We start from the raw sequence: 7,764 nt of genomic DNA on the forward strand, positions 1-7,764 counted from the left end.
AAGGAAGGAAGGAAGGAAGGAAGGAAGGAAGGAAGGAAGGAAGGAAGGAAGGAAGGAAGGAAGTCAGATTTTTTTTCTCTAAGAGTCTCATAATAGGAGAGATAAGATATGTTTGAGCATTACCAAAAATAATAGTACAATAAGAAAGTTTCAAATAAATTGGGATAGGACATTTCTAGTTTGAAGGATAATAGAAATTGTGGAAAGAGGCACACTTCAAAAAACAGAAAAACTTTGTGTTAATAGTAAAAGTAGGAAAATTTTCTTTCCACTTATCATGTGCCACAAAGGCTTAGAGAAAGAAATATGCAGAATGACACTGCAGCATTCTGATTTTAACCAGGAGAGAAAAGGAGGTCCTTTCTCTAAGAATAACATTGTTTATTAACAGGGTCATGCTATTCCCACTGATAAAGAATGGATCTTTTTGCCAGCCTTCAGCTGTGAAAAAAATTAAAAATAGATTCAGTAAGTGAGATTCTAATTAACCAGACAGTTTGAACCCTAGATTTAGAGGTCCCTTGAAAGTCCACATTGGTGGATATTTGTTATGTAGAGATGGATGCATGGAATCCCTGCAAAGATACAGGGATAGCCTCACCCAGAATTCCAGGGGACCCCCCTGGAGAACTTTGGGTGAGGGGGCAGTTGAGAGGAGTTGGAAGTTGCTTTGTGGGGGGTTGAGGTGAGCAGACACTCTGCTTACTGCTCTTGACTTGGGGGTTCACCTGAGTGGCCTTTGTGGCAAAGCCTTTGTGGTTTCTACATAAGGGTTAGCTTGTTTAATAGGGTTGATCTTTATCAACTTCAATACAACAAATATTTAGTGATTAGAGAGTAAAAAATATTAATTAATAGCAAGAAAGCCAGTTTTAGTTAAGTGCCTTCATCCCCTCCTGTGGGGAGGGGGGAAGGGCAGCTTCAACCTAATAGATCAGGGTCACCTTTCTCTATTCTTCATTAACTACTCTAGTTTTCCTTTTTACTTCTTAATATAAGCTTTACCTTCAAATTCTGTGCCTGGAAATTATTTGGGGAAATACTCACCACTCAAGTCTGGTCATCTAGTTTGAATCCTGTCAGCTGCCAGTTTTAAGAAGATCATTCATCTCAATCCTCAACAGTTAGATAGCTAGCTTCTATTTATTCCTCTATCAGACTAGTGAGGAATATAAATTAAAGAAAGGGAACATCATTGGGGTTCAGCCATAACAGAAACTTACCAGAAGAATATTAGCCAGTCTCCATTTTCCAACTGAAAAATAGCAACTGCTTAGGGGGGAAGGGTTTGAGATCCAGGAGTGTCTAACCCCCTCCTTTCTCACTGAAACCTGTCAATCAGTGCTTGTGACTTGAAGGTCTACTGGCCCTGACACATTTATCTGCTTCTCCAAAATATTTGTTATTATCATCATAACAGTTTTGGCCAGCCAGCCTAGGATTTTACTCTAGAACCTAGTGGAGAAGAGATATATGGCCAGTATGATCAATAGAACAATTATTACCTTGGGGTGCTCTGGAGTTTTACTATATGGGATTTGGTAGACTTGTGCCACATTTTGGTTTGTCACAGTTCCCCAATTTTTTAAAACGGTGATAGAACTTTATGACACTTACCTTTGGCTAAGGATAACAGTGGGGGATGCCATGACTGCAACTTGCTATGGGGCCCTAATGATTTTGAGGAAGGTACTGGCTTTCACATTTGGAAAGGCTGAAGTTACTAACCCGGTTTATTTAAAATGAGGAGTTGAACTTAAGAGACTTCAACTCCTCCCTCATTACTTATCACAGAGAATTTAGATCTTTGTTTTCTCCCAAAAGTCACTAGCTTTTCCAGGCACATGGCTGGTCTAGTATACTCTTAAAAGGGTCAGAGTTCTCCATGATCCTTGCCCTTAATCTTTTAAAGATCTTATTAAAAGATAAAAGATGGCAAATTAACAAGATAGCCTGGGGATGAAAAGGACTGGGAATAGTATGGAATCAGAGACTTTCAGTCTGATCTTAGGGGATCAGACTGATGCTAAAGGGAAAACCATTTCATATTATACAATTCAAAATTAATTTTCCTCATTCCCCTCTCTGATAATGAATCATTAGAGATATGATATGTATATATGTCAGGACTTACCAGGATACATAAAGACCCAAAGGTATCATACATTCATACATTTCATGAAGTGTCTAACTATGATGCTTGGGTGTATCCAAATATTATGCAAAAAATGATTGATAGAGATATGAATATTATAAGTATAAAGAGAGCCTCTGCCAAAACTAATAATAATGAGAGCCAAGTAACCAATGTTATGATAGAGGGGAGAGAGAGAGTCTATATGGTGAGACTCTTCTAGCTCTCCCCTTGTGCCAAATATACACTCTGGGAGACTTTGAGGGGGTGTCACCCCAAAACTGGGTGACCTGGATGGTCGTGCTGCACCACAGGAGTTGGGGACAAGGCTTCCTTATAAGATGAGGTATATGGTACCCCAAACCAATTCTGAATGATAGTGGGGTTCACACGAGTCTACCCTGAGATCAGTCAACTTCACAGCAGTTTATGTGGCTTCAAGATGGAGGCAGCTAGTCCAAACTGTGGTTCCCCTCTCTCTCGTTGTCTCTCAGGCACTCTGAAACGTTATCTGACTAATGAATGGCTTTTATTAATCACAATTCAATGATTGGGGAAAGGGGTGAAGGGCAGAGGGATTTGGAGTGCCCTATTCTCTATTCCTATGGAGTCCGTCACTCAGGAGGGAACCTTTGGGGTTCCCATTCCTAAGTTTCTTCTCCCTCCCTTCATCTTCTGTTTCTATTTCTATCCTTTTCTATAATTGTAAGTTTTGACTGAAAGGGGCTCTCTCAGCAATGTTGGGTAATGGGGTAAGGAGACCAAGTGATTGCTCCCAAAATGGAGTCCAAATGCTTAGCTGACTCCATGATTGAAGTCTTGCTGGCTAAGATGCGATGGAATCTTTGACCAGGGAATCAGGGTTTCAATGTCCAAAGAAAGATCCTCAGGAAGCCCTCAGGATTGGATCTGAGCTGAGATATCCTTCCCCGGAACCCCTTTCCTCCTCTTCCTTTCTTCCTCCGGAGAATTACCCAGAATTCTCTCTGGTCTCAACCATCACCAACTGTCACCAACTGTCAGTCACTCCTTCTCTGGCTCTTTTTGTCCCATCCCCTTTTCACAAATTCCATCCTTACAATATGGAGATATAAAGAGGGCACTCCTCCTCTGGCATATGTCTTTAAAATAGACAGGATAATAGCTTATGGGAGAGACATAAAAGAGATAGTTGACACAACCCCTTCTGACTTCCCTTGCTGATAGAGAATTGGTATAAAAGGGAAAAAGAGGGACATTGATATGGAAAGAGGGAAATGGTTTCCTACTGTGATATAAATTCCTGTTAAGAGTTATAGATATAGCCAACTGCAAAATTCAATAGCCAGGCTCAAAAATAACTAGATGGAAATATTTTCCATTCCAGAGAAAATTTCATACTAGATAAATCAAGGCAGTATCTCTGCCCAAGCAAATAGTCACTCTTACAGTTTTTTCCCTTGAGATAGAATTCTACCTGCAAACCATGTACATCACCTCATAAGGCTGCTGGCACTAGGAATCATTGCCTTAATAGCATTCGAGTATATCTAGAATTGGACTCCAAAAAATATCTATCACAGTCTAATAAGATTTCACTGAAAATAGATTATTAACTACAGCTAAATTATTTCTCATCTGCTATTGCAATAATAACATTTACCAGGTCTTAAGTTCTTACTTATATCCTCTCCTAGGGACTAAATTTATCCTGATAAAAAATCTATCACAAGAAATCAAGGAATTAATTGCATTTTGGAAGTCCATTTAAGGAATATCTGAGTTTTCTCAAAATTCTAGAAAATATTGGTCAATTGTTCTAAATCTCTATAGAATATGTATACATATAACTACATATTATGATTCCATTGGAGAAACAAATTAATAATTTACAGTTAAAAAGTTCAAGATGAATTAATTCCTTATTATTCCCCCCCCCCGTGATAATAATTGTCCTTCTAATTAAAAAGTGCCTATAATGGAGAAAAGGGATGAGAATTTTGCTTAATGTTATGGCTCCAAGCAAATGAGATTTAAATAAATTTCTTCAATTTTCTCCTTTAAAAGTATGACCAATTAAATAGTTGATGAGTTTTAATATTACCAATATTATACAATAATTTAACAAATTGTTTTATCATTTTTGAAAGAATACATAACACCTTCAGAATAAAACTTAATGCTTCAGAATTAGATGTAGAAAATACAGAACATGATGCTTTACAATGGTGAGATATTAACAAAAGGGCTGATAAAATGACTTCACAATTTTTACATATACACATACATGTATACGTAAGTAACTTTTTTAATCTTCTTATAAAATTTTAGTTCATTATCTAACAAAATTCAAATTAAAGAGAAATTTTAACACATCATCTTTACAATAGTTTACCAAGTTTTACCTTAACATAAACAAGATTAAGATTTTAAAATATGAAAACAAGTTAATTATCAAATTACCAAATTATCTTATATCAAATTGCTTCATCTTATTAACTTCTGCATTGTTTTATCACATCTAAAATCTTGTATAAAGTTATCCAATACGAAGTAATTATATGCCATTAAAGAAATAATAATAATAATAATAATAGTGAACATACAGTACTTGCTATATACTAAGCAGAATATTAAGCCTCTTAGGTATTAATAATTGCAGTAAAATTACACACACTGGATTTTAACTCAGGTATTTCCTGAATTCATGCATTTCCTGGAATTATAATTTTTTATTGTCAAATAACAAATGTTTTGGGTTTAAAATGATAACTCAATAGGAATTTATTATTAGTTTGCTGAACCTATGGAAAAGCTTTTCAAATACTAATCCAACCCTCTTATTATAGCCATGTAGTGCTATTTACTTTTAAGACACTAATAGGATGTCTGCCACCCAAAAAGGAGTTTGGGGGAAGAGACTCAAAAAAAAGAGAAATAATGTGATGTTTTTCAATTAATATAATAAGGCACTAACAATCACAATAACCAAAATATATTCAGTATTAGGCAAAACCTTGAAATGTAGCAAAATTGCTTATGAATGACTTTATAGGACATGCTCACTACCAGATGCTTATCTGATTTGGCCTGCAGTAGACTGCAAATTTAGGTAGAATTGCTTATTGCTTAGGGAACACACTAAAGACAATTTAGTAGTGAAACTCAATCTATATTAATACTTCCTAATGCCATGAATTATCACATTTGTGAGGCCAATAAATTGATAAATTGAGATAATTTGATGTAATACCTTGTTTCAATTCCAAATAACTAAATAAATATGAATTATATTAATTGGTTCACTAAAATAACTCCAGTGTTTATAATATCTAACCACTTTAAAGCTCACCAATCACAGTTAATTTCAGGACAGCAATAAGATGGCAATTCTTCATTTTTCACTATAATTTTATAATAAGGAAAAACTTATTTTTGTTTTCAAGATGACTATTTTATTTTGTTTTTTTAAATTAAATTCATTTATTTAAGAATATTTTTTCCATAGTTACATGATTCATGTTCTTTCCCTCCCCTTCCTCCTTCCTTCCCCTGGAATCAATGGGCAATTTTGCTGGGTTTTAAACATATCATTCCTATTTTCATATTATTACTATTTGCAATAGAGTGATCATTTAATGTCAGCATCCCCAATAATATCCCCATTGAAGCATATGATTAATAATATATTTTTCTTCTGAATTTCTACTCCCACAGTTCTTTTTCTGGATGTTGTAAGTGGGGGAAAAAGGTATTTTTTTTTTGGTTCAATATATTAAAAGATGGTCGCCAGAGGATTGACCTATTATCAATCCTCAATTAATAATAATCTCTAGTCAAAATTGACTTATATGGAAGTTTATTTACAATTAAGAAGAGAGAGAAGAAATAAGGAAATAAGAATCTAATCCAGTAGGTAATTTACTATGATCCTCTAATTAATCCAGGTAGATCTAATTAACCCTCAGCTGAGAGTCAGAGGGACAGAGGACCGGAAGTGAATGAAGCAAAACTTCATTCACAGTCTATTAAAAGAAATTGCTTAAGAGAAGTTCAGGAAGATTCTGTCTTTAAACTCACCATGTGGAATTCAAAAGAAGATATTTAAAGTAGCCTCACCAAGGTCTCAACACTCCTTCATGGAGCAGAAGAGCTCCTTCATCAGTCATGCTCTTCACCAGAAGTTTCCAACTGACTGAGGACCTCCTCCTTTTAAAGGGGTCACTTATGTGTCACTTCCTGTGCCTCCCTCCTAATTAGCATGTCCAATCACAATAGACGCTTCTCATAGACCATATAGGGGGAAGTCAGTCGATTCTGTTTGTCACCCACTCTAGCACAGGTGGTTTATGGACTTCTCTGAATTTGAAGGCTCTCTCACCTTTGGTGATTAAATCTAAAGATGGGCAATATAGATTTAATCTAATTATCACAATGTGGGTAGCGTTCTTTCTCATAAATCCCTCAGACTTGTCCTGGATCAATGCATTACTGCTAGAAGAGCAGTCCATTACTTTTGATTGAGCCACTGTGTGTGTCTCTGTACATAATATTCTCCTGGTTCTGCTCCTTTCACTCTGCATTAATTCCTGGAGATCCTTCCTGTTTACATGGAATTCCTCCAGTTCATCATTTCTTTCAGCAAAATGGTATTCCATTTCCATCCAATACCACAATTTGTTCAGCTATTCCCCAATCAATGGACACCCCCTCATTTTCTAATTTTTGGCCACCTCAAAGAAAGTGGCTATAAATATTTTTGTACAAGTATTTTTTAAGAAAAAAAACCTTTTAATTCAGGATATGTTTTAATTTAATGAAGTCCAAGTTTCATAACTGCCAACATTATATTCTCCTCTAATTAGTCTGGAATCACTTGTCAAAAAATTCTCTATCTATGAGAAGTAAGTCATGTACTCGCCTGGCAGACTTTATCATGTTATGGCCTATACTCACTTAATGGGTGGTTTGGAAAATGTGAACTATTTTTTTTCTGGAATTTCCAAATATACTACTTTTTTCTCCATGGCTAACTATAGGCACTTAATCAATAAATTCAAATAAACAAAATTGGGTGCCCTACTCTATGTAGTTTTTAGTAACCATTTTATAGTGCTTATCCATAAAAACCCCAAATTTCCCTGTTTACTTGATGGATAGATAATTGAGAGCATATTATTTCTCTGTGGCCTTGTATGGCACAGTCTAGTGGGTCAAATGAAACCTGAGATCCCCTAATCCTATCTCAAAATGAAGATTATCTTTGTATTCAAGAGATCTTTAACTTACTCTAACAGGCAGTCCAAGAAGTTAGCTTATGAATAAAAAGTTATTGTAATGCACTGTTTTTGTAAGGAAGGTCCAAAATACTTTCTGGGTCTATTATCACCAATATGAATAACTCCTAAATCTTTGATTACCCAACATGGGCTAACTTTTAGTCTCCAAACCACGTTTTCTGGACTTCAGTTCAGGATTCTATACAATATATCATATTGCTGCTAATAATGATGCAGGATAATAGATAGACAGAAAGATAAATAGATGATAGATAGAGAGAGAGATAAGAAGAAAGAAAGAAAGAAAGAAAGAAAGAAAGAAAGAAAGAAAGAAAGAAAGAAAGAAAGAAAGAAAGAGGAGGGAGGGAGGGA

This window comes from Gracilinanus agilis, chromosome 2, assembly GCF_016433145.1.
Source record: "Gracilinanus agilis isolate LMUSP501 chromosome 2, AgileGrace, whole genome shotgun sequence".
Taxonomy (NCBI): domain Eukaryota; kingdom Metazoa; phylum Chordata; class Mammalia; order Didelphimorphia; family Didelphidae; genus Gracilinanus; species Gracilinanus agilis.